This window comes from Chelonia mydas, chromosome 8 (assembly GCF_015237465.2).
Source record: "Chelonia mydas isolate rCheMyd1 chromosome 8, rCheMyd1.pri.v2, whole genome shotgun sequence".
In the NCBI taxonomy this organism is placed as follows: domain Eukaryota; kingdom Metazoa; phylum Chordata; order Testudines; family Cheloniidae; genus Chelonia; species Chelonia mydas.
This window is the reverse complement of record NC_057854.1, coordinates 41,182,933-41,198,815: the sequence shown is the minus strand read 5'-3', so window position 1 is coordinate 41,198,815 and position 15,883 is coordinate 41,182,933. Positions and strand designations below refer to the sequence as shown.

The following is a 15,883-nucleotide window of genomic DNA, read 5'->3' as shown; positions in this document are numbered from 1 at the left end:
CCAAACGGAGCTGCATGGGTAGTACCCCCAAATGCCAGTCTAGAGAAAGCACCTGAAGCAGTGTCTCAGGAGGACAGATGCTCTTTGAGTTTCAGTCCAGCATTGCTCACAGGAGTTCTGGAGGCGCTGGCCAGTGAGTGGGACCCATATCTTCCCTGTGTTGACAAGGCCAGTGAGGAGGGATTGGTCCATTGTGAAGATTGGCAGCAGCTCTCTGTGGGAGGGGAGCTGGGTGCCAGCTATTCCCACCCACCGCAGGATCCATGCACCCCATCCCGTACACCCTCTTTCATTCTAACAATAAAAGGGTTGGGCCTGAAATGACTATTTAAATTTCTATTGCAGTTTTAAAGTCTAAATGTAGCTAAAGCTCTGCTGGCTTCCTTGCAGTCCTGCTCTTTGCAGGTTCCTCTGTCTTCGCAAAGAAATGTGTTTTGCCGTAGCTGGATGCCAAACATTAAACATATCTGTGTTGCTGAATGAATCCCCCTCAGTCACTTTCAGCCTATGGATATGGTATGTTGAATGGATATGGTATGCTCCAGGGTATGCTGAATTATACAGCAGGATTCAGGCTAGCTCACTGAGGATCGGGGGGGAGGGGAGGCAATACCTGGGAATTCAGCTAGGACCCCATCCAAAGAGAATGTTAGCTCATTGTCTCTGGAGACCACAGCCCAAAGTTACTTTTCTATGCAGCCTGCCAAGGGATGCAAGTATCCCTGTCCCATTTTGCCGATGGTACAGCTGAGACCCAGAGGTTGTTTTGGCAGAGGTGAGAACAGAACTGAGGTAAAGCCAAGCCTCATCTACTTAGCTACTCTGCCTTTCAAAAGGAATGTGCCATGGCTAGATGTTGAGTGATGCTCTCTAGAGAATGGGGCCACTCCTGCCTGCAAGACAAAACCGTCTGTTAAAAGAAGATCCAAGGGCTAGAAGTTGAAGCTAGACAAATTCAGACTGGAAATAAGGTGTAATCTTTTAACAGTGAGGGTATGTCTACACTACGAAATTAGGTCGAATTTATAGAAGTCGGTTTTGTAGAAAGCGTTTTTATACAGTTGATTGTGTGTGTCCCCACACAAATGCTCTAAGTGCATGTAGTCGGCGGAGAGTGTCCACAGTACTGAGGCAACCGTCAACTTCTGGAGCATTGCACTGTGGGTGGCTATCCCACAGTTCCCGCAGTCTCCGTTGCCCATGTGAACTCTGGGTAGAAATCCCAGTGCCTGATGGGGATAAAACATTGTCGCGGGTGGTTCTGGGTACATATTGTCAGGCCCCCTTTCCCTCCCTCCATGAAAGCAAGGGCAGACAATCGTTTTGTACCTTTTTTCTTGAGTTACCTGTGCAGATGCCATACCACGGCAAGCATGGAGCCCGCTCAGCTAACCATCACCGTATGTCTCCTGGGTGCTGGCAGACAGTTTATTGCCTTTTGGCAGCAGACAGTGCAGTATGACTGGTAGCCGTCATCGACATAGTCCTGGGTGCTCTCTTAACCGGGCGCCTGGGCAAACATGGGAGTGACTCAGCCAGGTCATTTCCCTTATTTCGTCTCATTGCAATTCAGTCCTAAACTGTCTTTTAATCTGCAGCTAGCAGAAGATGACGGCCAGTAGTCATACTGTACCGTCTTCTGCCAAGCATCCAGGTGTTGATGATGGCTGCAGTCGTACTGCACAGTCTGCTGGTGGTAGAATATGCATTTGGATGTTTAAAGCGCGCTGGCACAGTTTACTGACTCGGTTAGACCTCACCGAAACCAATATTCCCACTGTTATCACTGCTTGCTGTGCGCTCCGCAATACCTGTGAGAGTAAGGGGGAGACGTTTATGGCTGGGTGGGAGGTTGAGGCAAATCGCCTGGCTGCTGGGTACGCACAGCCAGACACCAGGGCAGTTAGAAGAGCACAGGAGGGCGTGGTGCGCATCAGAGAAGCTTTGAAAACCAGTTTCATGACTGGACAGGCTACGGTGTGAAAGTTCTGTTGGTTTCTCCTTGATGAAACCCCCCGCCCCTTGGTTCACTCTACTCCCTTGTAAGCTAACCACCCTCCCCACCTCCCTTCGATCACCACTTGCAGAGGCAATAAAGTCATTGTTGCTTCACATTCATGCATTCTTTATTCATTCATCACACAAATAGGGGGATAACTACCAAGGTAGCCCAGGAGGGGTGGTGGAGGAGGGAAGGACAAGGCCACACAGCACTTTAAAAGTTTAAAACTTATTGAATGCCAGCCTTCTGTTGCTTGGGCAATCCTCTGGAGTGGAGTGGCTGGGTGGCCGGAGGCCCCCCCCACCGCGTTCTTGGGCGTCTGGGTGAGGAGGCTATGGAACTTGGGGAGGAGGGCGGTTGGTTACACAGGGGCTGTAGCGGCTGTCTGTGCTCCTGCTGCCTTTCCTGCAGCTCAGCCATACGCTGGAGCATATTGATTTGATCCTCCAGCCTCAGCATTGAATCCTGCCTCCTCACGATGCCGCCACCTTTCAGCTTCAGCCCTCTCTTCAGCCCACCACTTACTCTCTTCAGCCCGCCACCTCTCCTCCCGGTCATTCTGTGCTTTCCTAAACTCTGACATTATCTGCCTCCACGCATTCGTCTGTGCTCTATCAGTGTGGGAGGACAGCATGAGCTCAGAGAACATTTCATCATGAGTGCGTTTTTTTTCGCCTTCTAATCTTCTCTAGCCTCTGGAAAGAAGATCCTTGAAACACATGCAGCTGGTGGAGAGAAAAAAAGGGACAGTGATTTAAAAAGACACTACTTTTTTTTTTTTTTTTAGAACAATGGGTACACACTTTCACAGTAAACCTTAACATTACATACATAGCACATGTGCTTTCGTTAAAAGGTCGCATTTTGCCTCCCCCCAGCACGTGGCTAGCCCTTCCCCCCCTCCCTTCTTCCCATGGCTAACAGTGGGGAACATTTCTGTTCAGCCACAGGTAAACATCCCAGCAGGAACAGGCACCTCTGAATGTCCCCTTAAGAAAAGCACCCTATTTCAACCAGGTGACCATGAATGATATCACTCTCCTGAGGATAACACAGAGATAAAGAACGGATGTTGTTTGAACGCCAGCAAACATACACTGCAGTGCTTTGTTCTACAATGATTCCCGAGTACATGCTACTGGCCTGGAGTGGTAAAGTCTCCTACCATGGTGGATGGAATAAGGCTGCCCTCCCCAGAAACCTTTTGCAAAGGCTTTGGGAGTATATCCAGGAGAGCCATGAATGCCAGGGCAAATTAATCATTAAACATGCTTGCTTTTAAACCATGTATAGTATTTTAAAAGGTATACTCACCAGAGGTCCCTTCTCTGCCTGGCGGGTCCAGGAGGCAGCCTTGGGTGGGTTCGGGGGGTACTGGCTCCAGGTCCAGGATGAGAAACAGTTCCTGGCTGTCAGGAAAACCGGTTTCTCCGCTTGCTTGTTGTGAACTATCTACAACCTCATCATCTTCCTTGTCCCCAAAACCTGCTTCTGTATTGCCTCCATCTCCGTGGAAGGAGTCAAACAACACGGCTAGGGTAGTGGTGGCTGAACCCCCTAAAATGGCATGCAGCTCATCATAGAAGCAGCATGTTTGGGGCTCTGACCTGGAGTGGCCGTTCGCCTCTCTGATTTTCTGGTAGGCTTGCCTCAGCTCCTTAAGTTTCACGCGGCACTGCTTCGGGTCCCTGTTATGGCCTCTGTCCTTCATGCCCTGGGAGATTTTGACAAATGTTTTGGCATTTTGAAAACTGGAACAGAGTTCTGATAGCACGGATTCCTCTCCCCATACAGCAATCAGATCCCGTACCTCCCGTTCCGTCCATGCTGGAGCTCTTTTGCGATTCTGGGACTCCATCATGGTCACCTCTGCTGATAAGCTCTGCATGGTCACCTGCAGCTTGCCATGGTGGCCAAACAGGAAATTGAAATTCAAAAGTTTGCAGGCCTTTTCCTGTCTACCTGGCCAGTGCATTTGAGTTGAGAGTCCTGTCCAGAGCGGTCACAATGGAGCACTGTGGGATAGCTTCCGGAGGCCAATACCATCTAACTGCGTCCACAGTACCCCAAATTCGACCCAGCAAGGCCGATTTCAGTGCTAATCCCCTTGTTGGGGGTGGAGTAAGGAAATCGATTTTAAGAGCCCTTTAAGTCGAAAAAAGGGCTTCGTCATGTGGACGGGTGCAGGGTTAAATCGATTTAATGCTGCTAAATTCGACCTCAACTCCTAGTGTAGACCAGGGCTTAGTAATTAACCACTGGAGCAATTTACCAAGGGTCGTGCTGGATTCTCCACCATTGGGAATTCATAGGACATAGGATCACCTCATAGATTCCAAGGCTAGAAGAAACCATTGTGATCATCTAGTCTGATCTGTAGAGCACAGGCCAGAGACCTGCCCCATAATAATTCCTAGAGAATATCTAATTTAGTGGTGGGCTAGTTTTCTTTTATAATATGCCATTGAAATTGGTCCTGATGGGTGGTTTGGGCGTATAAAGAAACTTTTAAGAAATTGCACAATACAGGTAAAAGTTTCTTGCACAAGCGTGGATCTTGAATATTTTGATTACTGACACACTGTAAACATAGGCATTTCTATTATCTTAAATTAATTAGCACTTGATTTATTCCTTGTTACTACAACACTCATCACTACATGGCATTTTGTGGTTATAGTGATTGTTTAACAATGTTTTGTGTTAAAACTGAAAAGTGTCATTTCAAAGTCTTTCTGCTCCAAGTTATCCCTTGGCAGTTTCAATTCTCTCTGGGGTTTTACTGGAAACCATTTCTGTTCATTCCTTGAAATAATAGCTGCATGTGAGCTAGTTCTTCTTACGGGTAATACCTTGTCTATACATGAGATTGCTTTAAGTAAGTTTTACTCTATGCTAAGGCAGCCTGGCTCATTGTTGCCCCTTATTGGCAAGACCAGGTATAGATGTTTCTGAGTTTGCTATTGTGTTACCAGATGTGCCCATTACTTTGGGGTATGCTCGTTTATTAGGGTTACTTTTCTGGGGAGATTCTGTAATTCTATCAATGTACTGCTTGTGTCACTTGTGTTTTTCATATGGAGCTCTACTTTTCCCTTCCGCAAGTCCCCTCCAATGGTTCCGTAGGGCCGGATGAACGAACACACACTAACAGAGCAAGTCTGAATGGACCGGGTCAATCAGCACTTTCAAGCTGTCACCCTTATATGTCCCTGGGCTCAATAGGCTGGGCTGAGCAGCACTTTCAAGCTGCCACCCTCGTATGTCACAGGTTCAGCACATCCCTATCCCCACTTTCACGTTACAATTGTACTGGTAGTAACCCACTTGATGCGCAAACCCCACAGTATTTTTGGGCGCTACAGGGATCTTTAGCTTAGGTAAAAGAAGCGTTGCTGCAGAGTAAATGGGGGAAGCTAAAAACACAAAAGAGTAAACTTCAGAGAGAGAGAGAGGCAACCAGCTTAACCATAAAAGTTATTTATTGAGTAATAGTGATAACTACACAAGGAGAGCCTAAACCAACATAAGTTTACACTAGTAAAGGTTATTACCTGAGGTAGAAAAGAAAACAGAGGGAGGGATCTCACCACTCCCATGAAGCTTGAACTGGTCGGGTTTCCCAGGTGATGATGGTAGTTCAGGGTCCTGAAAACTAGAGACAGGCAGAGCCCCCATCACGATCTGTTAGGAGAAGATGGAGTCCCAGTGGAACTGATGCATAGTTTGGATCCAAGCAACAGAACACTTACTGGAGTGTGGGTAGGGTTTTTTGTGGGGAAATAACAATGGTTCAAGGGAGAACACTAGATTTGTTTATGGGTAAACTGATGACTCAAGGGTTTTCTTTAGGCTAGACAATAGGAGCTGATCACTCTTGGCTATGGGTGGTGGTTCTTCCAGGGAGCTCACAATGCAATTAGGCTGCTTCAGTATTTTGGATATCAGTCAAGAATTTATTACTAGAATTGGTCTAACTGAGCTGGGTGTATGCAGGTGTAGGTTCATTAACTCTGGAGCAGAGATCCCCCATGATGCAGTGCTTTTCTGGTCCCACACTTCAGTGAGGTTCTTGCCTTGGAATCTCTGTTCTCCATTCTGTATGCTAATGGAGATGCCTCCTTGTCCCATCTTTGATGCAGATGAGGCTAGAGGAGTTGCCTTAATCTTGTCACCCTTGTCAGGAGGGGTCTAGGTGTGTCTTCCACCGCCCTTCACTGCACTCTGCAAGTCTTTTCTCTGGTTTTGGTTCAAGCAGAGGCTTGGGAGGGGGGTATCTTTCATGAGTCAGGCTGGATACTGCACCCTGGTTTCCCAAGAACACAGAGCTGACTGATATTAATTGTCTCTGAGCTAATAGACTTATTGTTCATTTGTTTGTTTTAAGTGCAACCAGTAGAGGCTCATGCTTTCAGATCCAGAGGTTCCTGGGCTCAACCCAGCAGATGACCCAGCCAGGAACAACTCTGTGTGTGTGTGGGGGGAGGGGGACGGGACAGGGCAGAGACCAGGCCTCAAGGGGCAGAAGAATGGCTCTCTCAGGCACTCCTGGCAGTGCCTGGCAAAGTAGGAATCACACTGGGATGGTTTAGCATTGCTTTTCAGTTAGTCATTCATTGACTCTTAACAGGAAGAGGTGATTTGACCACAGTATAGAATTCTCAGCCTTTTGGCTAAGATCAAGTGTAAGTAGTCTCTTGGCCTATCTAAGGCTGTGATCAAGTGTCTTGATGTTTTTGGTCTTTTGGCCTCAAGATGAAAACCTTGTCTGTGTCCTTTAGACCTTGAAGTGAAAAAATTATCTAAGTATCTACATGGGGAGGAGGTTGCTGAGAGCAGAGAGCTCTTCAATCTAGCAGGCAAAGGCAGAAAAGGAGCCAATGGCTGGAAGCTGAAGAAATTTAGATTGTAACTAAGGGGCATATCTTTAACCGTGTGAGTAAGTAACCACTGGAACAAGTCACCTAGGGATGGGAAGGATTCCCCATCACTTGGAGTCTGTGCATCAAGCCTGGGTGTTCGGGCTGCGCTAGACAGTGAAGTTCTGGGTTGGGTGCAGGAATCACTGGGTGTAAATTACTGGTCTGTGCTGTGCAGGAGGTCAGACTAGATGATCTGCTGGCCCTAACATATGTGACACTCTCTGCACCCCAGGTAGGAAGCTCCTCCGTCTTGTGCCCACAGCTGGAATCTCATGCACTGACACTCCACACTGGGATTGCACATAGCAAATGAACAGCACCTCCAAGCAGTGCCTTTTTGCTTTGAAATCTGCTTTAGCATTGTTAACTGGAGGAGGGCTCCTGCTGCTCCTGTTCCACCAGGCCACTTCCACTACTGTGACCCAGGGACCTCTTGATGTCAATTGGCAGAGGAGACAGGGATGAATCAGGGTCACAGGGATCCCATGGGTCTGGCATTTACATATTAGTTCACCGAAGAGTGTCAGGTAAGGAAGTTTCTGCTGAAAGCCTGTGTCGCACTGGTCACCCTCATTGCAAAATGTATGTGAGGATAATATGTACAGCAATGTGTGTACATATATGGAACATTATGGTCTTAAAGCCTGGTAGTTAAGGCAGGCCACCCAGAGGTACAGACCTTGAGATAAGTTCCATCAGACAGCAGGTGGGAGGCAGGTATCTCCCTGCTTTCCATTGCCTATTGAGTCTTAGTATAGGAATTGATTAGCATTGAGTCAAGTGCTAATGCGGGGATTGTGGGGATGTCAGGAGAAGAAATGTACAGGAAGAGGTGGGATGGGGGGAGTGGGAGACCCTCATTACAGGTGAACAACAAAGGACTGGTCTAATATATCTAGGGGTGCAGAGAGACACATGCACATTCTTCTCCTGGGGAGACACTGCCAGCCAGTTTCGTCTTCTGAAAGGAAGTTCTGACTCTCAGCTAGCCTGGGTGCAAATCACTGGTAGGACTAAGGCGGAGCAACACCTTGTTAGACAAGATGGCATCTCGTTACTTGAGTCTATGCTCTAGAATGTGTGCTATGCTTTGGTATGTAAACCTTTGTTTCCAATAGCTCTGCCTGTTGTCATTTGAATCTTTGGTCTTTGCTAGTAGATGTATGCTTGCTTTCTCTGGAACCCAGCCTAAGTGCTGTGGGTTGAGCACAGTGGTGATCCGAGGTAGAGCAGGTAAGCTGGGGTACACTTTTCCTTTGGGAGCAGCCAGTCTGTGAACTTCCAGTGGAGCAGGGCCTGGGAATTCCTGGGGATGCTCGGGGTGGGGTGTGCCTATTGCTAGCCTGCAGGGGGCAGTGGAGCTCATATGGGCTGAGAGGGGCAGGGTGGTGCTGCCACTGGCTGCTGGTGCCAGCGAGCTGACGCTGGCAGAGGCAGACAGGGCTTCCACATGTGAAGGGGAAGCAGTAGCAAGATGCCTCACAGGCCTGGGTATCCTAAGAAGCCTCCCACCCACCAAGCACTGAGGGGGAAGATAGAAGAGCCCACCCAGTCCCCAAGCATCACCCTCTGAAGGAAGGGATTGTAAAACAGGGGAGCTCCCTTCCTCCAGGGAAACATGGTCCTGCACCCCTACCAAGGCCCAGCTCTCTGTGCTAGGGAGATTTATAGGCACCCCTCCCCCCCCCAGCGCTGTCTCCTGGAGATGTGGAGTGCCCTGTTCTCCTCCACCAGGGGTGCACAGGGAATGGCTCCAGGCAGCATGGGAAGAGTTAAGCCCAATAGGGGGTTCTGGTTCATTCTTTCATCCCCTCGGAGCTGTGAGGCCACCCTGGAGTCCCTCTAGCCCTGTCTGTGCATCGCTGAGTGACTCCCTTGGGTTGGGGGCAGGATCCCTGCAGACCAAATTATCCCAACTGCTACTTCTGGACTTTGTGTTAAGGGGGGAGGTTCGTACAGCTAGATGCAGCGCCAGCACCTGGGGGATATTAACAAGGAGCTGCCTTTAATCCTTTCTCTCGTTCACATAAAACTCTACTACCTAAATGAACAAGCAGTAAAACACACCCTGAAACAATCTGCCTGAGTCTGTAAAGCCACTCACTGCTTTGGGATTGTTTCCTTCCTATGAATGGGTTTTGCTGTAAATTACAGCTCTGCACACATTCCCTTGGGCCGAGCGAGCCTCGGCAGAGAAGCCAGCTCTGATTGGTGTCTGGCTCCCCCAGCCCCTAATTGAAGCCAAATGTGCAAGATGTGGGATTGTGGGACGTTGGCTGGGGCCCAGGAATCCGCAGAATGCCCCGGCGCTCGGCGGCGTCTTGCATCAGCCGGCAGAAGTTCGCGCTCGGCCGGGAAAAGGAATCTGCGGCCCCACTCCGGCGCGTCTTGGGGTAAGTGCTGCGGGGCCGGGAGCCTAGCCGCCCAAGACTCCGGGCTGCCCCAGCGCGGCGGGGCGAGGGCAGAGCCCGCGAGCGGCCGGCCGGCGGGCCCCGAAGTTTTGGGACAAGTTGCGGGAGGTCGGGACGAGCTCTCTCCAGGGGAACGGGGCGCTGCGGGCCAGGCCGGCTGGGAGAGGGATCCCCGCCCCGGCTCCAGCGGGTCCCCTGACTGCCTGCCGCGTGCGGAAACTCCCCAAGGTCCCGCCGCGCCTCCACCCCCGCCTGGAGCGCGGACAGGGCACGGCCGCCCGCTAGCCGGGCTGTGTCCCCCGGGCCTAGTGGAGGGGAGCCCAGGGTACCCGGAGCCCCTCCAGGGGGGCAGCGGGGTTGCCGAGGCTAGCGGTGAGCGGGCTGCGTGGCCGTGTCCGCTCGGTGCCGAGCCGCGGCCCGAGATGCTCCGCGCAGCGCCGGGTAACGGGGCCGCTGGAGCCCTGCTCCCGCTGACGGCGAATTGTAGCCAGAACAGACTACAGCTCCCAGCATGCATCGGGCCAGCCCGCCAGTGCAGCCTGTGGCGCTGCTTTCTGGGGACTTGTGGTCTTCGGACCGCTCTGTCCTGTGGAAGTGTAGCACTGGTGCAAAAACCCAGACCTCACTCTGGGCTACATTAGCAGGAGTGTTCTAAGCGAGACGGGGCAGTAATTTGGCGGCTCTACTCCGGACGGATATAGCCTCAACTGCAGTACTATGTCCAGTTCTGGGCTCCATATTTCAGGAAAGATGTGGACAAACTGGAGAGAGTCCAGAGAAGAGCAACAAAAATGATTAAAGGTCTAGACAACATGACCTATGAGGGATGACTGAAAAAATTGGGTTTCTTTAGTCTGGAGAAGACTGAGAGGGGGCATGATAACAGTTTTCAAGTATGTAAAAGTTTGTTTACAAGGCAGAGGGAGAAAAATTGTTCTTGTTAACCTCTGAGGATAGGACAAGCTGCAATTTAAACCCATTGCTTCAAGGGTGGTTTAGGTTGGACATTAGGAAAAATTTCATAACTGTCAAAGTGGTTAAACCCTGGAATAAATTGCCTAGGGAGGTTGTGGAATTGCTGTCATGGGAGATTTTTAAGAGCAGGTTAGACAAACACCTGTCAGGGATGGTCTGCATAATACTTAGTCTTACCCTGAGTGCAAGGGACTGGATTAGATGACCTCCCTTCCAGTCCTACACTTGTATGATGAATATCTTTGGGGCTCTACAGCCCCCAGCTCTGCTGTGTCTGAGGTCTCTATAGTGTCTAACAGGGCAAGCACCTGGTCTATGGAGGAGCTGTGCCAATCCTCAGCATGGCCTGTGAAACATTGGCTAGCCTGTTACTGTGAGCCTTTGTCACGGAGTCAGCCTTTGTCACTCCATACAAAGGCAGTCAGGACTCTGATGGGAGCATGCCTCCTCTGTCTGAGCATACTGTCTCCAGGGCAAGAAGCTTTGACCTTCCTGGGTCTGACCTCAGAGCATTCAGCATCCCCTTTCTCACTGAGCAGTTCCCGCATGAGTGCACCCGGGCGGGGCTCCTGGGGAAGCCGGAGGGCCCTGCAGCCCAACTCTGCAGTCAGACATGACTCCCAGCCAGCTGGCAGAACAGAAGGTTCAGTAGTCAGGCACACAGCACAGGACAGAACCCGCCAGGACAGAAACCAGTGACCTCCAGCCAAGTCTATCTTGGGGAAGGGAAACCAGAGCCAGGGCTCTGGTCCTTCCCCTGTGCCCCAAGCCAGCTGAGAGTGACTTGCTTCCAGCTATCTGGCCCCGCCCTGCCCGTTGCTCCTCCTCCGGCCTTTGTCTCGCTTCCTGGGCCAAGTGTCACCTAGTCGCATCCCCCTTCTGGATTTCGGGTTATGAAAGGGCAGCTATAGCATCGGTGCAGGCAGCTGGAGCAACCCCTGCAAAAGTCACACACCCTTATTCCCACCACCTGACATTGGTGCAATACACAGGGAAACTGAGGCACACACCGCACCCATACAAAACAGCAAGACTCACATAGGCTCACATACAATGTAACAAAGGAAAATTCTCACTTCGTCACATCTCTCTCCCCTTTGAGACTGAACTGAATGGGGTCACTTTAGCCAGTCACTTTCAGGCCTCCCTCTCCGGGACAAAGAATCAGCTATAACATTTGCACTCCCCTTAACATGGACCACCTCCATCTCATAATCCTGGAAGGACAGACTCCACCTCCTGGAGCTTCGCATTGGCCCCTCTCATCTGGTGCAGCCATAGCAGGGTGAGTGGTCCGTGTACACAGTGATTGTCTTGAGCTTCCAATAGGCCACATGGAATCGGATCGATCCATCTTTCCTGGGGACCAGCACCTCGGGAGAGGCCCCCAGGGCTGGTGGTGGCTGGATCACCCCTAAAGCCAGCATGTCTCTGACCTCTCCCTCCAGGGCCTGTGCTGTGTTCCCCATTACTCTGAATGGGGAACACCTGAGGGAAGGCCAGCTCCCATCTCCACCCAGTGGACAGCTCAGTTAGTGAGCCTGGGCCGGTTGGAAAACCGCTGTTGGTACAAATGTACAAATAGATAAGCTATTACCAACAGGAGAATGGGTTTGTGTGTGGCAGGGGGGGAGAAAACATGGATTTGTGCTGGAAATGGCCCACCTTGATTATCATACACATTGTAAGGAGAGTGATCACTTTAGATAAGCTATTACCAGCAGGAGAGTGGGGTGGGGGGAGGTATTTTTTCATGCTTTGTGTGTATAAAAAGATCTTCTACACTTTCCACAGTATGCATCCGATGAAGTGAGCTGTAGCTCACGAAAGCTTATGCTCAAATAAATTGGTTAGTCTCTAAGGTGCCACAAGTACTCCTTTTCTTTTTGGTACAAATGCAGCGTCTCTCTGATCTCTGCCTTCTGGGCAGGGGTTAGCTGGTCAGAGAGTGAAACTGATTCCAGCAAGGGGCCGGCTCTGATCTCAGGGAAAATATCCACCAGGGGATCTTCCCCCTTCTCCCACTGGCCACACATGGCCAGTACCAGCCTCTCCCTGTCACAGTATGGCTTCATCATGTTGACTTGGTCCCTTCAGTGGCTGTGAGCCTGGTTGGGCAGTTCCACCACATCGTTCTCCTCATTCAGCTGCTTGATGACCTTGAAGGGCCCATCCCAGGCAGCTTGCAGCTTATTAATCATAGAATCATAGAATATCAGGGTTGGAAGGGACCCCAGAAGGTCATCTAGTCCAACCCCCTGCTCAAAGCAGGACCAAGTCCCAGTTAAATCATCCCAGCCAGGGCTTTGTCAAGCCTGACCTTAAAAACCTCTAAGGAAGGAGATTCTACCACCTCCCTAGGTAACGCATTCCAGTGTTTCACCACCCTCTTAGTGAAAAAGTTTTTCCTAATATCCAATCTAAACCTCCCCCATTGCAACTTGAGACCATTACTCCTCGTTCTGTCATCTGCTACCATTGAGAACAGTCTAGAGCCATCCTCTTTGGAACCCCCTTTCAGGTAGTTGAAAGCAGCTATCAAATCCCCCCTCATTCTTCTCTTCTGCAGACTAAACAATCCCAGCTCCCTCAGCCTCTCCTCATAAGTCATGTGCTCTAGACCCCTAATCATTTTTGTTGCCCTTCGCTGGACTCTTTCCAATTTATCCACATCCTTCTTGTAGTGTGGGGCCCAAAACTGGACACAGTACTCCAGATGAGGCCTCACCAGTGTCGAATAGAGGGGAACGATCACGTCCCTCGATCTGCTCGCTATGCCCCTACTTATACATCCCAAAATGCCATTGGCCTTCTTGGCAACAAGGGCACACTGCTGACTCATATCCAGCTTCTCGTCCACTGTCACCCCTAGGTCCTTTTCCGCAGAACTGCTGCCTAGCCATTCGGTCCCTAGTCTGTAGCGGTGCATTGGATTCTTCCATCCTAAGTGCAGGACCCTGCACTTATCCTTATTGAACCTCATCAGATTTCTTTTGGCCCAATCCTCCAATTTGTCTAGGTCCTTCTGTACCCTATCCCTCCCCTCCAGCGTATCTACCACTCCTCCCAGTTTAGTATCATCCGCAAATTTGCTGAGAGTGCAATCCACACCATCCTCCAGATCATTTATGAAGATATTGAACAAAACGGGCCCCAGGACCGACCCCTGGGGCACTCCACTTGACACCGGCTGCCAACTAGACATGGAGCCATTGATCACTACCCGTTGAGCCCGACAATCTAGCCAGCTTTCTACCCACCTTATAGTGCATTCATCCAGCCCATACTTCCTTAACTTGCTGACAAGAATGCTGTGGGAGACCGTGTCAAAAGCTTTGCTAAAGTCAAGAAACAATACATCCACTGCTTTCCCTTCATCCACAGAACCAGTAACCAGAACCAGTATTCTTCCTTTCCAGGATGAAAACCCTCACCTGGTGCCATAGGCTGAGTGGTCATACCAGACTTTCTGCCTCCCTTGGGCCCTGGCTAGGTTCTCCCTGGCAGGACTCATGAGCTCAGCGACCTTTTCCCGGAAAGTCAGTACATACTCCACCACTAAAAGAAAAGGAGTACTTGTGCACCTTAGAGACTAACCAATTTATTTGAGCATGAGCTTTCGTGAGCTACAGCTCACTTCATCGGATGCATACTGTGGAAACTGCAATAATGTCTTCTGCAGTTTCCACAGTATGCATCCAATGAAGTGAGCTGTAGCTCACGAAAGCTCATGCTCAAATAAATTGGTTAGTCTCTAAGGTGCACAAGTACTCCTTTTCTTTTTGCGAATACAGACTAACATGGCTGTTACTCTGAAACCTACTCCACCACTGATTCTCCATTGGGGGAGGCCTTCCCTCCCTCCCCCCCATTCGTCCCTCACCAAGTCCAGGGCCACCTTCTGAAAAGGCTCCTCTATGACAAGGCTGCCTTATCCTTGTCCCAGGCCATTTGCACCTCTGGACAAGACAGCCCTGGTTGGTAGCTGTCCCCTCGGGTGTGGTTGCCCACACTAAGCTGGGGTCTCCGATCCCCTTAGGCTCGGCTTTGCCCCTGCTGTCCCAGTGAGGGCTGGCAGCAAGCCTGCTGCTTTGCTCACAGAATCAGAGCCAGCGTGAGCCATTTCCCCTGTGTGCAGGGGGGCAGGGAGCATCTCTCTGTCTCATTCAGATCCAGGGCTCTGGTTACAGACAGGCAGGTATCCTGAGCCTAGAAGCGCCTTCCTCCTGTCAGCCAGGTCATTTGCATTTTCACTGACCACTTCAGTCTCAGTCGATTGGTTTCCTGGATTCAAATTCAAATCCTTGGCTGTTACAGGAGCAGGGCCCGGATCCTGACCCAAATAGACAGTCATTCCCCAACAGGAGGTCACCGCCGATATCTTGGAGAACCCCAACTACCAGCCAGTCCGACCCCTCCTGTGTCTGCACAGGGATCTGGGCCATAGGCAGGGCGAGGGCCTTCATCCCTGGGCCCTTCACCCAGGTCACACAGCCCCTCAGCATCTGGTGAGGCTGCACCACCCAGGGCCTGACAACAGTTTTCTCTGTCCCAGGGTCTCTCCATCCCAGAAATGTCTCCCCATTGACCACCACCTTCCACTCCCACTGGGGGGTCCAAGGTCCTGAGCCCAGGAGAGTACATATATGCTGGGCCCAGGAGTGAGAGCCAGTCTGTCATCCTGCCTATCTGGCTAAAGAGCTCTATGGCGTTGGGACCCAGGAAGGAGGCTAGACACCAAAGCCTTTCCGCAGGTCCAGCCTCTTTCCAATTGCCAGCCTTCCCAAAGGCTGCGAGATGGGTATCTATATCTCCCTTCTCCTTAACCTGGGGCAGCAATTTAGGGTTGAGGTTCCCTGCAGAATTGGCAGCCCGGAGTCCATCCCCAGTCACCTCTGGATGGGTCCCTCTGCCTCTCAGCTCTGCCATCACCAGTTCCTGCTGCCTCTTTCTCCTGCTGTTCTGCTTCATGCCTTCCCTGTCTCTCATGGTCCTCTGACTCCTTCAAACTCAGCTCCAATTCCATCTGTCTCAGATCCACTGACTGGGAACTTGGTGGAGACCCCCTGCCGGTCAGGGACACTGGTCTCCGGGACACCTGGCTGCTCCCAGCCTGTTTTGTGGCCCCAGATGGGTCAGGAACTGGTGCGGCCTGGGGCTGCCTAGCTGCTCCTAGCCTCTCTCACACCCCAAGCTGGGTAAGGAACCGCCTCCTTAGAGCGATCCTCCTCTTCCAACTAAGCAATCAGCTGTGCCTTAGTGAGCTTTCCAATGCACAGCTATCTTTCTCTGCACAGCTCCACAATGTCCTTCTTAAGGAGATGGTGATAGGCCATCTCCACGCTGTTCCCAAGTGGTCACAGACTCACAGGCCTGTGCTCTCTCAGCTCCCTGCAAGGAACCCCTTCAGTGTGACAGCCCTTTTCAGGGGCCTACCTCTCAGGGTTAAGCCGTAGGTTCCTCCTGGAACCACACCTCTCGTTGCCTTCAGCACACCGTGTCTTGCTAATCCCCCTTTGTTTTACTGCTCCCCAGTCACTTACTGCAGGATGCTCTGTCTGTAGGGTGTAGTT

At 50.9% G+C, this 15,883-nt stretch overlaps 1 protein-coding gene across 1 annotated transcript in view; it reads left to right on the top strand.

The window, feature by feature from the left end:
• The first annotated feature begins 9,179 nt into the window (after positions 1-9,179).
• DDR2 (discoidin domain receptor tyrosine kinase 2) overlaps positions 9,180-15,883 on the top strand; it is a 172,643-nt gene continuing 165,939 nt past the window's right edge. The window contains exon 1 of the mRNA XM_027818677.3: positions 9,180-9,317. The gene's annotated coding sequence lies outside the window, so the exon portion shown is untranslated. The remainder of the gene's footprint in view (positions 9,318-15,883) is intronic.